Source organism: Myotis daubentonii, chromosome 3 (assembly GCF_963259705.1).
Source record: "Myotis daubentonii chromosome 3, mMyoDau2.1, whole genome shotgun sequence".
Lineage (NCBI taxonomy): Eukaryota > Metazoa > Chordata > Mammalia > Chiroptera > Vespertilionidae > Myotis > Myotis daubentonii.
In genome coordinates this window covers 46,492,518-46,517,135 of record NC_081842.1, presented here as the reverse complement: position 1 = coordinate 46,517,135, position 24,618 = coordinate 46,492,518, and positions in this window count along the sequence as shown.

Below are 24,618 nucleotides of genomic sequence, written 5' to 3'. Positions count from 1 at the left end.
ATGGTTATAGAAAGACATTAGAAAAAAAAAACAGTGAAAATATTGATTGAAGAAAAGTAACTCAAGAGGGACAGTTTTTACTAAATTAGACCCAAGAAACAAAGAATGATTCTGTCTTGGAGAGAAAGGGGCTGTCCAAGCAAGCGGATGGACTCCCATACTAAGGAGATGAAGTTGTTCCTGGGTAGTGGTCTTCAGAGAAGTCATGATTCACACCCACAGTCCCAAGGACACCTCAATGACCACCTTCAGTTCTTGAGTGAGGGTGAGTGCCTTAATTCCAGGTGTTCAATTTCTCATTACTTAGCATGTCCTCAGGGTCAAGGACTTGCTGGATACTGGAAACAAAGTTTGTATGATAAAGTCTCTGCTTTCAGAGAACTAGGTCTAATAGGTAAGATTCATTAAAAAGGACCAAATGTTATAATGGGGGGTTGTACAGAATCTTTTTTCCCCCTCAGAATTATTCTCCTTATTAGTTTTTAAATGATGGTTTGGAAGTCTAAGTAATTTTATTTTGGATGGAATAAATAAGTTATATGAATAAGTATAATGCCATAGTATATACTTCTACAACATAATCTAGGCTGGAAATCAGAGGGGTTAAGCAACTTGCCCAAGATGTCACCACCTGCTGAGTGGTGGAGTTGGAACCAGGTCATATGCTTTTCAATCCAGTGCTCTCCTCCCTGTATCTTAGGGAGGAAAGATGAGTTCATTATACCTTGATGAGTAAATTAAGAGCATATCAGCTCCAGAGTATAACTTAGCTCCTCTATATATCATACAAATGGTTATTAATACTCTTCTATTGTCAGAGAAGAAATGGTTTTAGGCTCTGAGATTGGGATTTAATTTTGAAATTTCATTAGGGGCACTATTGCCAAGGAACTGTTTATAATCTTTCTTTTTGCATACCCAATAACATTGTTTTAGTTTTGCTAAATGAATGAATAAACAAACAAATAAATGAATAAAGTTAATCATTTCAGATTTTAAGCTCTCCTTTTCCCACTCAATCCCATCCACACAGGTTTTATTACAAGCTAGCCTATATGCATTTTTAGCTTGAAGCAATTACAAATCTATTGGCCTTGTAGGAATATCCTGAGAAAAGTTGGCCTGTGGCTGAGATTTAGAGACCTGAGAATTTTCACTGAAATGTACAAATGAGGTCAACTTTTATTAAGTAGGCTTTTATGCCACTGATGTTGATGTACCTCTTAGGGTCTCCAATAAATGTTCTAGGTCACATTAAGTAGTCATCTTATTCCTATTAGCTTCACATGTCTCTGGAATATGGTCAATTAAAATGATGAAATTGTTATCCAGATATTCAATGATTCCATTAAAATAAACAGTATTTCAAAGAAATGCAGGCTTTTAAACTAGAGTTCAAACAGTGAAGAAGGATAATTCATTCCAAGTTAATTGCTGTTTAATTCTATCTTTCCTGTATATAAATATATAAAAGTACATTTTCAGTTCCCATGCTGCTTTAAGGTCAGATGGCACACTTTATGAAGAAAACATTAAACTACCCTAGAATTGCTACTTCAGCATTACAATGTATTTGACTATCAAATGCACATTATGAGAGTCAAGATTTAAATATTTTAACTAGAAATACCTCTTTCTTCCTTATTGTTCTACCTGCCTTTGCCCACTCACTACCCACACAGAAGGATGGGAGGCAATGGTTTAACTAGACTTTTCACCAAACTCTTCTTTATCATTTTCATTTGATGTCATACATGGGATAGCATGATGTACTCAAGGGTAAGACCACTCGAGTTCTAGAACCTTCACCAAGTCTTCTGGAACTTCCTGGTTCTCATGCTCTTTCTCTCAGGTGATTTATCAAAACTTTTTTTATGAGTCATCTACTTGTCATTACACTGGGCAGATGTCTGATGCTGTTGCTGCTGTTCTCCTTTTTTTCTCCTCCTGTTTTTCTGCTCAGTTCTTCTTTTCCTGTACCTTTTCCCTCATTGACAGCAGCATGCTGAATTGCTTCTGGTAAACCCCCCCTCTGTGCCATCTCAGCCATGTGATAGGAATGAGACTACCTCCACTTCCAGTCCAGGATTAATACTGGAATGGAGTAAGCCATTCAGAATATCCCATTCCCTGAGTATAGGGACTGGTTCATGGCTGGGCACATGGCAAATTACAATAAACCTTAGGAACTTGGGGGCACTGCTGGGACATCTTTTTCTTGGCGATTGTGGATGAGAAGTATGGAAGGTTTTGCCAACCATGTTGAGACTGTGAGTGCAGTCTGAAGACCTGTGCTGCAGAGGGTGGATGGAGAGATATAAGGAAGCTCGGGCTTTGGTGGCCTCAATGAAGTACAATATTAAGCTTGTCCCAAACAACAACAGCAAAAAGATTTTTACCTCTGTACTTTTCATGTGTATAGTCCAATAAATTCTCTGTATTTTTAAAAAGTAGATAGATTTTTCTTTAACCTAATGCTTTCTTATACACATGCTTAGTGCTACCATGTATTCTTAATAGTATGTGCATATGTGTGCATATGCACACATGTATGATCATATGGTTATGCCTTTGTTTATATATCTGTAGCTATTTATATATTTATGTTTATTCTAATTTTCCCAGTAAAATAAAATTTCTTAGAGGAAAAGAACTAGACTTTACTAAACTTTATATCTTTTTGAAACTCCATTATATAACAAGCCTATACTAGATTCTTTACAAATACTGTTGATAATAAAGAAAATAAGAAATGCTTACATTTGTTTATACTTTCTAGTTTATTAAAGTGTCCTACAGCTGTTACCTCATTGGATCTTTATACATTTTAAAATTCATAAACTAGGCATCAGGCAAGAATTTATACTTCACATTTTACAAATGTAAAAACTGATGTGTAAGGTATTTAAGTAACTTGACCAAAGCCACAGGTAGCTTACATGGCAGCACTTAAAATTAAGATAAGCTCTTCTGAAGAATTAAATAAAGCTGCCTGTCCTTTTCAGTTTTAGGAACACCACAATCAATTAAACAATGCTGAATATCTCTGTGGGTCAAGCCCCTTTGCTCTCTGCTTTCCCTCTGCTAGTTGTCATGTAAGCACACTCACCTCATATCTGGTGACTATGCCCCACCACTTCGGCTCTAATAGTTCAGGATCGCATCATACCCCCTGAGTCCAAGAAGTCCATTCAGGCAACAATTCTCACTGTCATTCCTGGCCTACAAAGAAGAGGCTGTGTGAGCTCCTCAGAGCTCTTTGTGGGGCTTGCCATTCATAGCCTCCACAGAGAGAGTGTTTCTGGGTCTTCTCAGGGGAACATAGGTGAGAGGTGTGAGTAGGTATTACATGAAACCACTGCAGTATTCTGATCCACTGTCCTAGTTTTTGTCTACTTTCTTAACTTTGGGCTTCCCTACGAACTCCTCCTTAAATCCTCTGACTTGAGAATGACATCCTACCAAAGACAAGACACGGTTGACCATACCTTGAGGCCTTCCCTGGAGAATGTCTACCTTCTTAGGTAACATTTATTTGCTTTTCTAAAATTGTCAAATTATTACCATGAATGCATTATTTATGTTGCATGCTATTGAGTAGTTATACTGAAGACAGTGTATGTTTGTGAGTGTGTGTATGGTTGTTTTTTTTTCAATGACAACCTCTTTCAATTTACAAATATTTATTGATAGCTTATTTGCTCGGTGGGTGCTACAAAGATTAATTAGTTAAAATCTCTGTCTTTAGGCAGCTTAAATTGTAGATGAATGTTCACTAGTAAGTACTATAATATGACATTGGTTTTTAAAGTGTGGCCCCCCACCAACAACATTAGAAAAACCTGGTAACTTGTTAGAAATGCAAATTCTTGGGCCTACCCCCAGACCTACTGAATCAGTAATTTGGGAAAGGGTTCTAAAAATCTGTGTTTTAAAAATCCCTCCAGGAGATATCTAAATGGAGTTCACTGAAGTTTATTCCTAACAATGGGTATAATTCACAGGAAATCTAACTCTTTTCTCAAAGGTGGTTCCACACCTCACACTAAAGATCCAAGATAGCAGAGGAATAAGTGGAAGTTACATTCACCTCCTACCAGGACCAAACTGGAATTATAACTAAATTATAGAATAATCGTCTTGAATAACCAACTGAAGACTTGCTGAAGAGAAGTCTATAACCAATGATTTACAGAGGAAGCCACATTGAGATTGGCAAGAAAGGCAGAGACATGAAACTAGACCACCTTCTTACACCATACACAAGAATAAACTGAAAGTAGATTAAAGACTTAAATGTTAGACTTGAAACCATAAAAATCCTAGAAGAAAACATAGGCACTCAAATCTTGGACATTTCTTGTAGCAATATATTTTCTGATATATCTCCTCAGTCAAGGGAAACAGAAGAAAAAATAAACAAATGAGGCTAAATCAAACTAAAAGGTTTCTTGTAGAGCAAAGGAAACCATCAACAAAATGAAGAGATGACCCATTGAATAGGAGAGCACATCCCCTGATATATCTGATAAGGGGTTAATATCCAAAATGTATAAAGAACTTATAAAATTCACCACCAAAAACAATCCATTTAATAAAAATGGGCAAAAGACCTGAACAGACACTTCTCCAAAGAGGATATGCAGGTGACCAATAGACAAGTGAAAAGAGGCTCAACCCCACTAATCATCAGAGAAATGCAAATTAAAATCACAATGAGATATCATCTCACACCATCAATAAGTCAACAGGTGTTGGTGAGGATGTGGAGAAAAGGGAACCCTTGTGCACTGTTGGTGGGAATGCAGATTGATGTAACCACTATTGAAAACAATATAGAGTAAGGAACTGCCTGATTCCCAGTGATTCCACTTCTGGGAATTTATCCAAAGAAACCCAAAGCACTAATTGTAAAGAACATATGTCTATGTTCATTGCAGTGTTATTTACAACTAGAGACCCAGTGCATGAATTTTTGCATGGGTGGGGTCCGGCCAGCCACCCCAATGGGGGCCCATTGGGCCAGGCTGGTGGGGAGAAGGGGCCGTGGGTGGTTGGCCAGCGGCCCCGCCCCCATCAGGATGTTGGGGGCCTATTGGAGGCCTGGTCGGTGGGGGGAGAGGGTGGCAATCAGAGCCCGGATCAGGCTAGTTAGCTGTTGCAGTGCACATCATAGCCACTGGTCATTCTGGTCATTCTGGTCGTTCTGTCTTTTTGGTCACTGGGCTTTTATATATATAGATAGCCAAGATATACACAGCCCAAGGGCCCATCAGTAGATGAGGGGATAAAAAAGCTGTGGTACATTTACACAATGGAATACTACTTGGCCTTAGAAAAAGAAGTAAATCGGACCCCTTGAGACAGCATGGATAGACCTGGAGAACATTATGCTGAGTGAAATAAACCAGTCAGAGAAAGACAAATACCATATGATTTCACTCATATGTGGAATCTAATGAGCAAAATGAACTAATACGCAAAAGAGACCGATTTATAGTTAGAGAACAGGCTGACAGCTGCAGAGGAAGGAGGTGTAAGTCTGGGTGGGTGGGATGGTGGAGGAGGGATTTAGTTAAAGAGAAAAGACACATGGACACAGTAAAGAAGAGAGGTGGTGGAGGAGGATACAAAGGGGATAAATGGTTATGGATGGAGACTTGACTTGGGATGATGGACACCATAAACAGTGTATAGATGTTGTATTGTAGAATTGTGCATCTGCAACCTGTATAATTTTATTAATCAGTGTCACCCCATTAATTAATTAAAATAAAAAATAAAAAACCCTCCAGGAGATTCTGATTGACCTAAATTTTGAAAACCACTATTCTAAGATAATAAGGAAAATATGAGGCTTAGGTATAATGGGAAATTAACAATGGTTAAGATGATATTTATTTTTAAAATGTTTATATTTCATTCCATAAAGTTTATCAAGTAAATAAACAAGGTTGAAGTCTCTTTATCTCCTCCTCAGGTATGTTCTTACTCCTCTCTTCCCTTTTAAGGGAGAACACTAGCAATAATTCGGTGTGCATCCTTCCTCCTTATAGTCTTATATTTTTACTGATATGTATGCAATCATAAATAATATGTCATATTGCTTTGTGTTTTAATAATCTTTATAAATAGTAGCTTATATTATATTTTTGCAATATCTCCATTTATATTTTCAGTCATTTTAGTTTTATTATACAAATGCATCACAATTAATTATGCATTTCCCTATTTATAAATATTTGGGTAAAGGAGAGTGAAGCTGTTGATGTTTTCAGATCTTTCTTAGCACTATAAGACCACGCGATCTCTTTTTACCAAAGAAAATAGTTAAAAATCAAAGTAATTCTGCTAGGCTTGGCTGGGTAGCTCAGTTGATTAGAGCTTTGTCCCAATACACCAAGGTTGTGGATTTCATCCCCAGTCAGGGCACATACAAGAATCAACCAATGAATGCATAAACAAGTGGAACAACAAAATAATTCTGCTAGTCTTATATTCCCTTTTATTTAGCCATGGGAATTCTATGTTTCCAGATAACTTTTGCATTAAAAGTTGCTACATTCAAAAATCTTTATATATAACCAAGTCCATTTACTTATTGCCTCTCTGTTCTTATTCATTCCATCAAGATTTGGCCTCACTAAAATTGCTTCTTTGGAAATTGTCTATAAAGAGAATACTCTGAATCTTTGCAGGTAATATTTCTAAGCTCCCTTGGTTCCAGTTGGCATAAATTTCCATCACGTAGTTCTGAGGGAAACAGAATGTTAAGCAAATCAAACACTAGCTTAAAAAGCTGAAATGTGCAATTGCATTCTCCATCTGGAAGGAGATAAATTAAGACTGATCTGGGGGTTAAATAGTAAAGGCTTTATCTGCCTCATAGATCTAGTCACAGAGAAAATCAATTATTTATTGGGGCTAAGCCATGACTCATTACAGCCCTAGACCTTTAACCTGCTATGGGCCTCTTTAGGAATCTGATAAATTTAAATCTAGTGCATTTTGTAATTCAGCCCTGACCATTCTTCAAGGGTTCACCAATGTCCTTCTGATCCTGGCCAGAGACATGCCCCAGAGCCAATGTTGTTGGGATCTAGCTGAAAGAATCATAGCATTTCTTGGCTATGTGCTAACCCAATATTCAGTACTTAAACTTGCTTGACTATCTAGAAGTTATGAAAACTTTTCTTAAATTCCCAAAATGATAGAGGACTCATTGCCTCTTGAGGTACTTTAGGGCTAGACAGAATTATCTAATCATCCTTTCAAATTCAGGCCTGCAACTACTTGCAGAAAGCTCCCAAGCTTTGGCCCCCTCACTGCACCCAGGTGCTCTCTTCTCTCCTGTAGCCATCCCCAGTTCTTTCCATTTTTTTATGTGACGCATATTCTGATGCTTTCACACATTTCTGTAAGGGTGACCTGTGTCTATTTTTCTTAGAGTAAGAAAGCATTCTAAAGGTCTAGGAAAGAAGCATTTTATTTGCAGGAAAAGTGTCACATTCAATATTACATTTAGGGTTAAAACTTAATTATCCTGATTTTCTTATCAGTGCTCACTGAGCCATCTTTCCAAAGACACTTATAGGTATTAGTCAGACACACATTAATTGTAGAACTTAAAACAATTTGGTGCTTGGGGAGGTAGTTTTGGGGAAGCTGTGTTGTTAACTTCCACCAAACTAAAATATAATGAGTAGAGTTGGGTAAGTGAGTTCCCTAATTCTAACCAAACTTAATTTTAAACATAGCTCAATGTCACACAATCCTCAAGGACTGGTGAATAACATCCCATTTGTATATCCTATCTAATAAAAGAGAAACATGGTAATTAGTGTCACTCTGCTACCCTTCCCATTGGCTAATCAGGGTGATATGCAAATTAACTGCCAGCCAAGATGGTGGTTAACCGCCAACAAAGATGGTGGCTAATTTGCATACTGCAGGCAGGATGGGACAGAGCCATTCTGCCTGCCCCGCCGCCATCTGGGACTGCTATCTATGACCTGGATGGCGGGCGACCCCTATGCGACCCGACCCAGGGCTGGTGGGCGTGACCCTGGCGTCTGCCAGCTGTCATGCCCCCAACCTGCCCTCCCGCTGGGAGATCCGGGCTGGCGGGCGACTGCTGCTGGTCAGCCATCAGTCACGCCTCCCGCAGCAGTCGTCCCTCCAGCCCGGATCTCCTGCGGGAGATCCGGCACTGGTGGGGAGACTGCTGCCCCTCAGCCATCAGTCACGCCCCCAACCAGTCCTTCTGCTGGGAGATCCGGGCTGGCGGGGCAACTGCAACCACCAGCAGTCTCCCCGCCAGCCAGCCCGGATCTCCTGCAACAGTCGCCCCTCCAGCCCGGATCTCTCGCAGCAGTCGCCCCTCCAGCCCGGATCTCCTGCGGGAGATCCCGCCCTGCTGGGGCAACCGCTGCCTGTCAGTCACCAGTCACGCCCCCAACCAGCCCTTAATGTGGTATACAGGGAGATATTAGAATAAGTTTAATCACTTTATCAGTCATTATTTGCATCAGTGTTGTTTTTACATCATGAGTTTTTGTTATATCATTTTATTATTGTTTATTTATTAATAAAATTATGTATTATTTTCATATACATTGTACTCATTTCCTTTTATCGCTCACACTTTTATTATAGAGAAAGGGCAAATAGCAACATTAAAATATTTCCTCTAATTAATTCCCTTTCAATGTGCACGAATTTCGTGCACCGGGCCACTAGTATTTAATAAAAAGGAATACAACTGCCCTAACTGGTTTGGCTCAGTGGATAAAGCATCAGACTGCGGACTGAAGGGTCCCAGGTTCAATTCTGGTCAAGGGCATGTACCATTGGGGGATGTGCAGGAGGCAGCTGATTGATGTTTCTCTCTCATCGATGTTTCTATCCCTCTCCCTTCCTCTCTGTAAAAAATCAATAAAATATATATTTAAAAAAAAAAAAAAGAAATACAACTGAGTGCTGAGGCACCACGTGCTGTAGATACAGTACTCACATACTTAGACTTGACCTTGAGGGATCCAGTGTATAAAGAAAGACTGACATGGAAGTAAGAAGTTCTACAGGTGAGGTATAAAACAATTGCTACAGGACTGCAGCCAAGATAAAGGGCTTTCTTATTCAGGGAAGCTGAACTTTTAACAAATGGTGGAGAGCAGAGACATGTGAAAGTGATTCCAAGTTGGGAGGATACATGACAAAAATACAGAGGTGGGAAATGCAGTGTATGTTTTGAGAATGATTAATCAGTTCCAAGGTGTATTACTTTAATCTAAATTTTTCCTTGGACCTCAAAGAACAACTTGGACTGCTGCGTGTTCCCTTTTTTAGGGTGGTAATACAAGGAGACAGATCTTTCCCTGACATGGATGGAGGATGAATGAGTTATCTTTTGTGATGAAATGTAAGCATTTTTAATTTCTTTCAGAAACTAAAAAGCAGTTACAGAAGTCAGAACAGAAAGGATTTTGCTATACCCAGAAAAAAAAACACAAAAAGTTGAAGTAGGTTGTCAAAATGTGTTTGTTTTTTTTAATTCAATCTTAAAATGACTGCAAATAAAAGACAGAGAGCCATTGGGAGGCTGATCTGTTAGCATGTAGCTTTTTTCTCTCTCTAAATTGCTATCTATTTTATTACCTTTTTTCCCTCTTGTGTTTGTCTTAATTTTTATGAAAATTTGATCACTTCATAATATCCATGATGAATTTAAAATTTAGAACAGAGCATTAATCAATTTCAGGACTGAGAAGATGACCGATTAAATTAGCTAGTGATTAGCTAGAGTGTAAGGCTTTTGTTTTATACATGAGGAATATAACTTTCTTTAAAAATTTTCATTTAATAGTTGTGTAGATCTTAATAGTTTATAGACCACTTTTTACAAGTATCAATTCACTCATTTAACATACATGCACTGAGTGTCCACTATGTGTGAGGCTTTTCCCTAGTGCTGGAGAAGCAAACATGAAAACTGCATAGTCCCTACTCTTAAGGAGCTCATGTCTCATGGGAAAAACTGTCTTATAAACGAGTGTGATAACAAATACAGTGGCAGTACCCAGGCAGGAATAAACAGTATGTCGATGGGAGTGGGGATATTGAGGACTTGCAGAGGAGACCATGCTTGAGCTGGAACCTGAAAATGAGAAGAAATTCATAAGATGACACAGTTGGAAGATGATTTAGTCAGAAGAGAAGCAGATGTTAAACTCCTAAGCAGGAGACACATTGATAAGTGATTTAGACACATTTGGTGGCAAGTAAAGAAAACTTATTTCGTACTTGCTTAAACAGTTTTTATGAGAATGAATTATTAGGAACCAAGGACATCCCACGGACCCCAAGGGCAGGGTACTGCCAAGCCGCATGGCAGGGTTGAACAAGAATTAAAAAGAAACCCACTGAACCACGGATATCTAAGTTGTAGCTCTCAGTCTAAATCTTTGCTAGAGAACAGCTGCTTGGCCATTTGGGTCCAGAATCTACTCCAGTCTTACCAATATAACCAGAGTGGTAAGATCATGTGGTATAAACATGATTTCCAGGGTGTTCCACCATGAGTAAAAGCTTCAAAGAAGTAGGCTTGAAGTCTGCAGAGATAAACCAGAGGTGTCTGCTCTAAGCAGATCTAATAAGACCTGTAAAAAGAATAAAGAACTTTGGTAGTGTCAAAACATGGTGTGGGGGTGGTGATGCTGGTGTGTTTGTGCATGTGTGCTAATGGAGATGGGGAGATAGATGTGATTGGAGAGTCAGCATGGCTAATACTGTGAAGGAGCTTTAATCAGTTTTTGGCTTTTGTTTGTTTGTTGTTTTTATAGAGGATGATGGACTTTTAAACATTCTGTGGATAAAATGATTAGAATTGTGTGTTGGTGTAAAAGATGAATCAAAAAGAGATAACTGAAAGAGAAGATAAATTAGAGGTATTGATAGTCCAGGTAAGAGACAAAAAAAAGTCAGTAGAAAAAAACACACCAGAATATTGTGGCCTATTCAATGTGGCTGGGAATTTAGGGAAAACTAACATGATTCTCTCTTTTTTGATGTAAACAATAGCAAGGGTGTCATTCACCAAGAGAAGCAACCAGGAAGAGAAGGCTTAGGGGAAGTATGATTGGCATGTGGCCTGGGCTGAGTGAAGAAGCTGAGGACCACCCACGGGGAAATGGTGAATAAGAAGATGAATGTTCCTGTGGGAATGAGGTCTGGGCTAGAGATGAGATTTGGGAATCATAATTCATGGATGGAAATTGAAGTTGAGGGATGACATTACCAGGAAAAGTGTTCAAAGTCAGCAGACAAGTGGAGCCCATTTTAGGTGTGTGAAAGATATGGGCCTCAGAGAGGAGGCTGAAAGAAATGGCCACTGAGGTGAGAAATACAGAAAAGAAGGGTGTCCTGGAAGCCAAGAATAAAGAATTTCCAAAGATGATGAAGTTGTTTATCACCCTCCTGATCCATAGGCCAGTTAGATATTATTTTCACTTCATGGGGAGGATACTGAAATGTCGAGACTTAAATTACTCATTCAAGTTCATAGGGCTGCCCAACTGGTGTGGCTCAGTGGTTGAGTTTTCACCCTATGAACCAGGAGCTCACAACTCAATTTCCAGTCAGGTCACATGCCTGGATTTCGAGCTTGATCCCCAGTAGGAGGTGCGCAGGAGGCAACCTGTCAATGATTCTCTCTCATTATTGATGTTTCTACCTCTTTCTCCTTCTCCCTTCCTCTCTGAAACCAATAAAAACATGTAAAAATATTTTTTAAAAATGTTATTATGGCTGATTAGTGTCAAAGGCAAGACTATAATTGAGGATTTTGAACTTTCAATCCTGAGCTCTTTCAACTACAGAACACCACAACTGTGCCTTGGCAGAGAAATTCTGGAGCAGCCACCAAGCTCTCTCATGCAGAGGAGAGCTGTAGCTGAAGAAAGGTCCTGCAAGGGCTGCTGCACTGTGGCCTTCAGCAGTCAGCTCAGAGCCTGCAAGTGGTACCATGGAATCAGCACTGGCCTCTCAGGTGGGCACTAGCCCAGAGGCCAGCTCAGCCTTTCACTGGGCCTCAGTTTCCTCCCTAGTAAAACTGGTAAGATGCTAAAATATATACTTTCCAACCTCTAATTTTATGATGCTTTTTTGTGTTACGGCTTATTGGGTGTTTCCTCATTATGGAAGGAACATGTCCTCATAAACTTGAGACTATATTTCTAAGCACAAGGGCAAGAGGGTGATGAGAGGCATGAGGAAGAACTGGATACCTTTATCTTTATAGACACAGATAATTCAGAATTTTACCAGCTTCTATAAAACCACAGGTGAATATGATGGGGAGGCAGAAGAGTTGGGAGAAGAGACAGGGACTGGTAGAGTGTGAAGATTGAAAACAAATCAACTACAGTGACAACAGTAAAAAGAAAAAAACACATGAAGCCACCCTAATTAAAAATAGCCGAAGCCCTAGAGATGCATTAAAAAGCCATCACATTGTATTGTTCAAATTAAGAACAACAAAGAAATCGTTCTACAAACTCACTCCATATTCTGAGTACAGTTAAAAATAAAATGATAATAGGAGAAAGCTTTTCCTTTTGCAAATTCTCCCCTTGTTGCAGAAAGAAAAAACCAGAAAAATTGCACATAATTTTCCTCTAGTCTTTGGGTGCTGGAATAAAAGGAGAATGAAATTAAATTCACTTTAAATGTTCTCCTTCTGGGCTGTGAGGCTGCTGGCATCATTTATCCTAACCCCACCACTTACATAATCTGAGTGCCACGGGAGCCCTTGGAAGTCATTAAATAAAAAGAAGACATCAAATAGTAGGGGAAAAGTCAATTAAAATGCTGGACCCAATAAGCTGGTCAGAAGACTTGATTTAAATGCAGCCCCAGGACCCAGAATATTGGACATTAAGGAATGAAGAGATTCAACTGAGAGAGATAAAGAGAGTTAAAAGAATGTCTTTAGGAGTGGGAAGGGGACCATGACTCTTTGGTGACCAGGTCATCTTTCTTTGTATAGAGGAGGCATGGACATAGTATACCTGTGGACTCTGGCAGTCCTAAGGCTCCCTGAACCTTGGAAGGGAGGTGAGTATTGGGCAGAATGAATGTAGAGGGTACAGTTATCAAATGTAGAGATCCCACTGGAATAGAAGACATTTTAGCCTGGGGGCTAAGACCTAGAGATTTCCCTTCTTTTGCTTTCTCTTTGTTCTTGGTCTGTCTGACTGTGAGAGTGGGCTCGAAGGTCTTATGGCTGAGGGTCTCCACTAGAAGCTGTATTAGCTCTCACAAGCAGGTGTGTGTATGCTGCGAGTCATCCTCATGGCTGTAACATGGAGATAGTGCCCACCTGTTTCAGGATATCATGGAATCTCTGGAGTCCTCTACCACCTCTGCATCTGTCCTTGGTTGTCCCTGGGCCAGACATAGGCGAGGGTCCGGCATGTTACAGCATCAAGCTTGCTCTTCTCCCCTCTTTCCAGGATAGTCTCCAAAGCAGAAAAGGGCAGAAATCATCAATTGGTTTAGGAAGGGGCTTAAAAGTCAGGTCTGGGTCTCCCAGGAAGGGCACAACTCCTCAGAGTATGGGAGTGAGAGGTCCCAGCACACAGACGTTTGGGGGTGCTACCACCTGCTTATTGCTGTGGTCTTAGGAATGCACCTGTCTGCTAATGGCCATGCTGAATCCCCCTTAAGGTCTCATCTCCTGCTGGAACAACCTTTGGAGATGCTATAGAAAAGAGGGGCTGATGGCTTCCTGACCTCGGGTCACATTGCTGAGCCTTCAGGTTAATTTACTTTGAAGGTGTCAGATCCATCATCCTTTCCTACTTATTGAGATCCTCTAGCCACTTCCACATGTGGCGACAGTTAAAGGCACTTATAGTAGGTGGAATAAAGCCTTCCAAAGAGTTCCAGATCCTAATCCTTGGATCTGAAAATGTTACCTTGCAGAAGGGACTTTGCAGATGTAATCAAGTTAAGGATCTTGATATGAGAAGATTATTTTGAATTGTTTGGGTGGGCTGTACCTGTAATCACAAGTATCCTTATAAGAAGAACTCAGGGTATCACTAAAGCAAGACTCTAAGTTGCTGGCTTTGAAGATGAAGATAGGAGCCATGAGCCAAGGAATGCAGTTTTAGAAGCTTGAAAAGGCCAGGAAACAGATTTTCTGAGAGCCTCTGGAGGAAGCACTACCTTTCTGAGGCTTGATTTTGACCCAATGAAACTGATGTCATACTTCTGACCTCCAGAGTCATGAGAGACTTAATGTGTTGTCTTAAACCTCCAAGTTCGTGATAATGTGTTACAACAGGCATAGCAAGCAAATACAGGGCACACCTGTCACACTTGGCATTTCTTTTAGGCTGAAGGATGAAAAAAAAAAAAAACCAACTTTTTTTTTCAGCCCTGGGAGTTAGGCACACACAGGTCCTATTCTGTTGGATAGATTGGACTTGGTGTGGAAAGCCTCAGGTCTCAAAGAACCGTAGAAGTGTGTACCTAGGCCTAGGACCAGGCGAAGGTCAGAGCAGACGTAGAGGCCACTTCCAAAGTCCATCCCAGAATTCACTGTTTGAATTCAAGGTCACTTGGTGACAGGGAGATTCAGTGACATTGTTGAATCTCATGGTGTGAGAGGTGGAGGCATGACCCAGTGAGGGAATAAGAGAGTTTTGAGCAAAAAAATTTACAGGATTTGAGGATAAATTAAATATAACATCTTAAGGAAAGTAGTGAGTCAAAATGACTGAAATTCCTCAGTGAAGAAAGTGTATACACACAGATTTCTTTTACATATCAAACCTGTATTAAGACAAGGGGGCCATGGCAACCAAGTGGGGATAAACAACACAGGTCAAGGATTTGAGGAGAATGTCAGAAAATACTGCTTTCTGGAATGGAATGTAATAGAAATGTATGACATTCATCATTTATGAAATTTTTCAAGAAATAACTCACTTGGTGATGACATTTGAATATTGCTAGTTAAGCTATAGCTTAAAAAACAACAACAAAATCTCCTGAAGATATTTCAAAGGTACCAATTTTACATGTAATTACTATAAGATGTGTGATAGTCCTGAAGCTTCTAATTGGTCCTGTTTCTCAGGAATATGTACTTAGGTGTAACTCTGACTGATGTAAGGTGAAAAATGTTTTTGTGACTGATTAAGGGAAATAATAATAACAAAATAATTTAGAAGAAAAATTGCCTAATAATTATAATACTTTCTAAGCAAGAGTGAATCTGTACTCCAGATCTGAGTAGCAGAATCATTATAACAGGCCTGTTGTGATTTAATAAGTTTTGTTATACTAAAAAAGAGATCTGAAAAGACACTGGAATCTAATTTTCTCTTTCTGCTATTTCTATCACCAAGAACCTTCTGATGACCAATTCTATTTTCAGGGACTCTGATCCTAGAAATGGGGTGCCCTGGATGAAATAATGTCAATATATCACAAATAAGAAAATTCATGTATGGCTGAATTTTCAGAGTCTTGTGAATTTGGGTAGCTTACATCAGTCCCACAGAACATGATCCCCACCCCTACGCGCCTCATATAATTATGGCATAAATAAAATTTATTATTAGCAATGTATTTGTTGTTGTTAATAAATTACTACAATTTATTAACTAAAAAACAACACAAATTTATTATCTTACACTTCTGAAGATCAGAAGTCCTAAATCAGTTGCAAGGTGTCAATAGGGCTATGTTTCTTCTGGAAGCTCTAGAAAAGAATCCATTTTTCTGACTTTTTCCATCTTCTAGAGATTTCCCACATTCCTTGGCTCATGGCCCCATACCAAACCAATCTCCACTTCCATTGTCACATGTTCGCCAACTCTGACCTTCCTGCCTCCCTTTTGTAAGGACCTTTTCCTTTGGGCCCAAGCAGATAATCCAGGATCATCTCCCCATCTCCAGATTCTTAACTTAATTACATCTGCAATGTCCCCTTTGCCATGTAAAACAATATATTCACAGGATCCAGGGATTAGGACATAGACATCTACATCAACTGGTATTATTGCATTTTGCTCAACAGGTGAAGGGCCAGTCCCCAGTTATATAATGTTCCTAACAAGTTACAGGTGCACTCTCTGAGACTGGGCTTGATCTAAGCAGACCAATGACAACTTTAAGATGGGTCATAGGAAAAACATTGTTTGTGGCTACATGGGAACCATGAATACAAATAAAACTATGCCCAAAGAGGGTAAGAAGAATGTTGACTAGTCTTGAATATTTGTCACATAATGAGCACTTGAAAGAAGCTGCCTCCCACCCAACCTTTGGATTTATGTAAACAGAGACTGGACTATTACTTGGTAGGGTGTTAAAAGGAGACCCAAATGATGGCAGGACTCAATGACCTTTGTGATTCTTCTAATCCTGAACATCTATTAGTTTATTAAATGAGTTGGATGAGGAAGTTTTATTTTGTTCAGGAAACACTGTCACTTAGTAGTCATTTCATTACCCAATGTATATTTATAATGATGAGTCAAATAAAGCTCCAAAGTTTACCAACAAGAAGCAAATGTCCTAGAGAACAAAATAGACTTCATACCCACAGCTTCCATTAAAGTTAATGAGGAGTTAATCATGTCAATAGAAGTGACATAGTAGAATCTTGAGAAACTGAGGGAACAGAAGGGCTCCAAATGGCATTGGCTGAACACTAATTCTAATAACTCAACTTTATATAGAGTGGGGAGGATAAAGGACAGTGAGAAATTGTGTTAATGCTTTGCAGAACACTCCAATTCTAGCTGTAGCAACATAACCTCTTAGCTTGAAGTGTTTGTCCAAATGAACCACTTCATTAAAAAAGAGTGGTTTGAGCTACTTAATAGCTTCACTCTCAAGTCAGGAAGGCCCTGGAAAGGTGGCTCTGCCATAAAATTGTTCGCATCCTGTCTGTAGAAATGCCTAGCCTCCAACCTCAATATTCACCTCTGCTTTTTATACTTTTAACCCTTTACTGATATTTTCACATTAGGACTATTTCTTTCATGTTATTTAAATTTTATCTGCTTGCATATAAATGAAGGAATTGAAGGGGTAGGAAAGATGTGTGAGTGGGCAGTAGGGGAGGGCAGAGAGAGAGGCACCTAGGCTCTTGAAAAAATTGTAGTCTCGAATGTCAAAGCTGGAAGAGTGTTTGAAGATTATCTAACCCCAATCTCTTATTTTTATAGTGGAGGCAAATGAGGTCCAGAGAAGGAACAGGAATTGTCCGAGGTCTCACCAGGACTAGTAAGAGGAAAAGCAGAGAGTAGATCTCTTTTCCTTGAGCTGTCAGGTTGGTCTGTTCTTTCTACTGAGATTGTATTCTGTCATCTGGTGGTGGCCCATGGCTGCCCTATCCCATTTAGTCTTGTGGAGTTTTCCTGGCACTACCCATCTCGTGAACTTAAGAAGAGCCATTCAAACTTTGTCACTGACCTAATCTATCCCACCAAATGACTTCTCAAAAAAATTCTGCTTGGTTTTAAAGTTAATGTACTGGCACTTTGCATTACTTTTCTTGGTGGAAATCCTCCATACTTTCCTTTTTCTAGGCAAGCACTTGCTGAATCCTTCCCTCTATATAGAATATCCTTCTGATATGGACAGCATCCCTCATACACCCACTGGAAAGTTTTCTCATTCCCTCTGAATCTTTATAGTTTTTGTTATATTCCTCATTAAGGCTCTTACTGTTTTCTAAACTGTATTAGTTATTTGTATAAATTTCTTAGTGCAGATGGTTATACAAGGCCCAAATCTGATTCACCCTTCTATCCCCCACAGCAGGGCCTGGCATACAGAGAAAATATTGATCATAGTAAGAGCAATACTAGCAAAACCCTTAAACTGTTTTAACCATTTTCCATTTATTCACTCATTTAAACTCACAACCATCACATAAGGTCATTTAAAAAAATTATCGCCATTTTCAAATGAGGAAACTGAGGCATAGAAGGTTTAGATATAGTGTTCCAGGTCACTCAGCAAGTAACTAAAGATGTTAGAATCTAAACCAGGGAATATGGCTCTGGAGTCCAAATCTTAGTTGCTATGCAGAATAGCCCACATATGTTTGTTCAAATATCTATACAGCTGTATCTATGTCTATGTCTACATTTGTGCCTACCTATATATTTATCTATCTGTCTATCTATATCTATACCTACATATACATCTACAACTATAAAGGTGTTACTGAATGTTAATTTATAACTTATTAAATTAAAGCTTGCATTGTTACTATGAACAAAAGCAGTGAGTATGGTGAGTTGTTGAAGCATCAGAGCAGTATGAGAAAGAACAGTCCAGAGGCCAATGCACAGTCTTTCTCTCCAAATTGTCTCAACTAAGATGTGTCCTGGATTTTTTGGGGAGTGAAAGTGAGAGGTACTTTACTTTTAATTATCTTCAAATGCTCCTGGTTTTCCTCTTTGCCTTGGGAGAATCCAGAACAAGCACTAAAAGGTACAGGTACATGGAGACTATAACCAGGCTGTGTTTTCACATGAATAAATATTAACATTATCTGGTTCTCCTGTTGCCCCATCAAGATAGGTACCAGGAGCTTTAATAATTAATCAAATTAGGACCTAAAAAACATTTCCCTTTTAGGAAGCTTTTTTTTCTGTTAGCTATCAATTAACACTGATGACTTCAGCTCCCCTCTCAGCGTGGTTCGAAAAATGGGAAATGGAAAAACGCCACAGTGTGTTAATGGAGCCATAATACACATTGCTTAATGAAGCATGAAGGCCTTGTTTACTCTGAGCGCTGTAATTATTTAAGAGCTTTTAAAACCCAATGTCAAACCTTGACTCTCACCCACCTCTTTCTCACAACTGGAGCGGTGCACTTAATGTTTTATCTCTACTTGGTAGAGGTGAACTGAAAATAAATAGCTAATTATGCATTTCCATTTGTCAAATTCTTTCATTGCCATTCAAAGCTTTGCCAACTGAGCTCTGTCATTGGGAGATGTTTCATAACAATGCTCAGAGCTACCATTTACGGAGGGCCTACTATGTGCAGGGCCTTGCATGGGTGTCCTGCCGGCATCATTTACACTGTGAAGCCTCACCACCACCCTATGCATCATGGATGAGGTAAGTGAGACACAACTGTGAATACATAGGAATCAGGCACTAGACCTATTGCCTTTTAAGCCAGCAGAGCATAGTGTCCATAGCATGACCTTTGAGTAAGATTCTCCATGTTCTAACTCTACTTTCTGTGTGGCCTCACACAAGTTACTACTATACCTCTCTGTGACTTGTTTCCTCATGTATAAAATGGAGGTGATGATAAAAATGGACATCACCTTACAGGGTTGTCTTGGACTAAATGATATGCCTTTGGAGAATTCAGAACAGTGCATGGCATACGCTAAGAGCTCAGCAAATGTTACTTATTGTTATGACTTAACTCTTTGCACCCATTACATGGCCTCTGAAAAATGTCAACAAACACTCATGCATGCCTGAAAGTGGTCAGGGGCCAAACACAGGTGGTAAAGAAAGATCAGGGGACTAGGAATGGAAACATTTGTCATCTGCCTTGTCTCTGCAATTATGTCACTGGCTGTGAGCAAATTTCTTCTCTGGCGTTAGATCCCTCAACTGTGAAATGAGGTTGTTGGCTCTTCCTCCTGCTGTGAAGATTAAAGGCTATGTCAGTAAGGGAGAGGAATTCCATATCTGCTGGTACCTGGTACTCTGGTGTAAGGGAGTTGAGTGCAGTATGCTCACCTGCATACTCTAGGAGATGTAAGGCCCAGGAAGACTTGGCATCATCCTCACAGGGGTTGCCACCTAATAGAGCTTCAGAACAGACATGTAATACGTAGGCAAAAGGCTCAAGGAGCCTGAGAAGTACAAGGGGCTGAATCATTTGAGATCAACAGAAGAGGCTTCCTGAATGAAGTCAGACTGGGGTTACACCTCAACGGACAAAACAAATCTAGGCAGGTGTAGAGTGAGGAGAGGGCAAGCCAAGAGAAGGTGAGCTCATTTACAAAGGCACAGAGTTGGTGACAAACAGGATGTGCACATTCAAGGGAGTGGTGTTTCACAGTGTGGTTCAAACCCACAGACTATCTAAAAGGGGAATAATCTCCTAGTGCAAAGATTTGGCTTTGGTTTGAATCTCAGCTTTACCTTCATAACTGAGATTTCATAGACAAGTCACTTGCCTTTCTCAGACTCATTTTTTCACATCTGTGAAATAGGAATCATTGTCATATGCAACTCACATTTATAAACATATAAATGTTGTTGCATATAAAACACTGAGAACAATAGCAGGCCCATAGTAGAGGGCCAATAAATACTACCTGGTGTTGTTTGTCACCAGGAAGCAAGAAATAAAGGTAGATTGGGACCAATCTGTGTAGGATTTAGTCTATTCAAATTACAAGTGTGATATGTACCTTAGGAGTGATAGGGAGCCACAGAAAATTCATGAGCTGACAAATGAGATGATTTTGTTCAGAGGCAAGGAAGTTAGCCTCAAAAGCTGCCTAGAAGATGACCAGGTATGGGGCTTATGGGCTGGGTGAGCCTGTCTCAAAGGTGAGGGACTCTGCACAGTAGCATCTCTAGTTGTGTGATACTTTCACATCGTGAGACAAAGAAGAAAGGCATCATTTCATTTCACACACAAGGAAATGAAGCTCTAGAGAATCTAAACAATTTGCCTACATTTGTATATTACAATTATGTCAAAAGTGGGATTAGGATCCAAGCATTCAAACTTCTGGTCCAGTGCTCAGCACTGCAGGTGAATTCATGATATGGGGAAACCTAGGGGAGCAGGAAAGGCCCCAATATCACAGAGAGGGTCTCAGGCAATCCTTGTTAATGCCAAGATGAGCTGTTTCCAGGCACTGGATCCCTGTTAAAATGCAAATGCCAGTGGGGGAGGGGGCACTGATTTTAGCCTTTCAGACCCCAGTGCACAGTGAGGTCAGAGGGCAGGATCCTTGGGTGAGGGAAGAACTGGAGGGCCCTGGCACTCTATTGTGTCTGGCATCTATTGTGTCAAATTTGTCCCCTGTGCTTTCTAGGTCTCGGCTGGCACAAGTCTCTCTCACTTTCATGTTGTCATCGGGACAAGGGGTGCCTGTTCAAGACCACCAAATTAGTGTTCCTCTGTCCTCCTCCATCACAGTACACTTCCTGGTGGTCTTTAAAAGCCTGGCATAGCTGGTACCCACCACCCAAAGGAGTGGCTGAGGTCTGAGAAAGAATCTGACACTGAATTGTCTCTAGAGACAGATTCCTTATTCTACTGTCATCGTCCACCTCCAAAAGGTGCTGAGGGACAGGAGGACAGAAGGGTCACCACAAGCTCAAGTACTGTCATGTACCCGGCCACAGGGGTCTGGGCAAGAAGTACTGATTGTTACCTTGACTTTGAGCTCCTGAAAGTCTGCTGGAACAGTGAAATTCCACCAGGCAATGTTCTGTCTTGTAAACAGAATATATAACCGAGATGAGGAGGTTTATGCAACACCTTCCTGACAAGGCCCTCCGGAGCTCTTTAGAATGTGAGCACAAATTCACAGGGCTTCACTCAGCCAGGGGAAGAGAAATGTGAAAATTTTTTTAAATTTTTTTTTATTTTGCTTCAAACCGTGTAATTGTTGTCATTTTCTTCAGCTGAAAGTCAGAGTTGGCTGTTAGAATTTCTGGTTCTATGGCAGTGTTCATAGTGAATTCTGGGATTTATTTCAGAAGAACTGAAGTTGCTTCCCACACTTTCTGAACAGTCTGGATTATAGCTCATCTCCTTAAGCACAACTGACCATTCCTCCTTGTTTACAAGGTGGAGCTCATCATCATTACTAGCTGGCCTCCATCTTTCTTCTACTGCATCTCCTATTGATTTCCTCAGCTTGCCTTAAGCTTCACTTATACTTAGTCTCATTTCCCTCACCTGTCAGGCTCTATCCACCTCTTTGCATTTCTCTCACGCTTTTCTGCCTGGAAAGCCCTTTGCCGATGTGGTTATTCAGGAAAATTCTCCTCACCAAAGGCCACATCCTGTTGAAAGGTTTCTCAGACCCCTTACTCAATAAAACTGATATCCGCAGTGCTCCCAAAGACTGTTGCTTACCCTTGGGTTGTTGGCTTCTTTTTTATTCATTTATTTATTTAGCCACTTAATATCCATTTTTCTCAAAAGTGTTCCTTTATGTATGGCTTTGTGCTGGACCTAGTACAGGGTTGCAGAGACAAGTTGTAAGAGGGAGGCAGGCAAAATGTCAGAAGTGGAGAGTATGGTGGATAGAATAGTTATTGGTGCCCATGTCGCATTTTTCCTGAGTAGACTTGTGGGAGACAGAGTGATATAAAGAAAAATTGCTTGGTCATTGTAGTGAAAAATGCCTGAGTACCTTTCACATTAATTCACTGTGGGACTAAACTCAGGTTCCTCTTCTATAAGTGTGGATGATAATATCTCCTCAGGGGTATGTTGTGGGATTGAATTGAGCAATAAATATAATGTGCTTAGCACACAACATGAGCTGAACAAATCTTCATGTTCAACTTTGCTAAAGAATAAATGTTTGAGTAATCAGAGTTTAATCTATCGAACAAAATCAAATGTTGTCTATAAACCTGAAATTAAGATGATCAAAATCCACCCACAATAAGAACAAAGAGAGGCAAGAAGAATATCATGTAGAAGATGAATTTTCAGGGCATATTCTTGATCACTGCTATTTACTACAATCTAAAATATGTCGGCCCACTAGTATTTACTAGGCTGTCTGTGCCTAAGTTGGGCACAAATACAAAATAAATAACTAAAATTAAAAGTAGTCTGGAAGGAAGAATTATTGACTCAGAAAAGCAGGTTCTGGGGAGAGAAGGGAATTGGATTTCTAAGATGAAGGAAACAAGATGTTTATGGATCAAATGAAAATGATTAAAGAAAAAAATAAATCAGCCTTTAAAATTAAAAATATAACAAAAATTAAAGTAGACAGAAAAATACAAATACTGCTGCTTGATACCACTTATATGTGGAATCTTACAAAGCAAAATAACAAAAAGGAAAACTCAGAGAAATAGAGTAGAAAAGTGGAGCCAAGGGCTTGGGGTTCTGGAAAATTGGAAGAGTTTGGTAAAAGGATACAAACTTTCAGCTATAATATAAATAATGTCTGAGGGTCTAATGAAAACCATGGTGACTATTGTTGATAACATTGTATTATATAATTAAAATTTGCTAAGGAAGGAGAAAAATGTTGTCACCAAAAAAGAAAAAGAAGATAGTTATGTGAGGTGATGGATGTGTTAATTAACTAGGTGGTGGAACTCCTTTCCCAATGTGTATGTGTAATCAAGTCACCACAATGTACAATTTAAATATCTTACAATTTTGTTGGTTAATTATAAAGCTGGAAAAATACCTCTCACTATAGTTTCTCTGATCCTCAAAATTCAAGGATGGTACTTAAACACAACAATAAGTTGGGGAAGTGACATCCTAGTTTATTTCTTCTCTCAAGCTTATTACATCCCAATGTAAATTCCTGTTTCTACTACTTACTACCTATGTGATCTCAAACAGGTCACAGCCTCCATGACAGGGTCTTCTTATCTAGAAAATGGAGATAAAAGTAGAACCTGTCTAATAAGGATACATCAGTGAATTTGTGGAGAATGTTAGACACAGATTCTGATGGAATAAGTGTTTCAATAAGCCTTAACATTTGTTGTTGTTGCTATTATTATGTCAGTCTCAACATTCTTTCAAGTACTGAGTTCCCATGGAAGTGTCACCATGTCTGGGATGCCTCTCCCAGGAACCGTTCTTTAGAAGAACATTCTTCTCTTCCACTCAACATAGCTGCAGTGGGACATGCTTTGTACCCAGCAAGGTGCCAGGTGCTATGGAGGACAGACCTTTTAGGAAGCTCCCAATCTGATCGTGTAAGTAGGCACCTACAAAAAAGAATATTCTTTAAAGCCAGTCCTAAGAAAATGCGTGAATGCAGTGCTGGGGATGCGGGAATAAGAAAGTTTGCATGGGTCAGGGAAATTTTCACAGTAGAGGTGGCATTTGAACTGGGGCTTGATGACAGAACTGGAGAACAAAGACAGAAAAGCAGCCAAAGGATATTCTGTGCTAGGGATTTAGGACTTAGTTCCCCAGGACAGAGGCCATGGGAGGTTCTTAAGAAGGGCACAAGATGATTATAACTGAGTTTTCAGACAATAATGCCATAACATTGATTGGTGAAGTGGAATGGGTTCCAGTTTTCTGTACTAATCTCTTTATTGATCATAAGTCTCATGAAGGCAGGGCAAGGTGAAAGAACATAGCATCTTTGGGAAATGACTAATGAGCGGTCCACTGCACTGTCAAGGCTGGGCTGAGCGAATAGAGGTGATAGGAGATAAGGCTGGAGGGTTAGACTGGGACCCATAGGAGTCCAGGTGGAGGGCTGTTGGCCATCTGTGAGGAGGCATGTCCCATGACTTCCCTTTACTCTGGCAGTATATTTGATGTACACATAGACATTTCAAAAAATCTATCAATAGGCTGAGATTT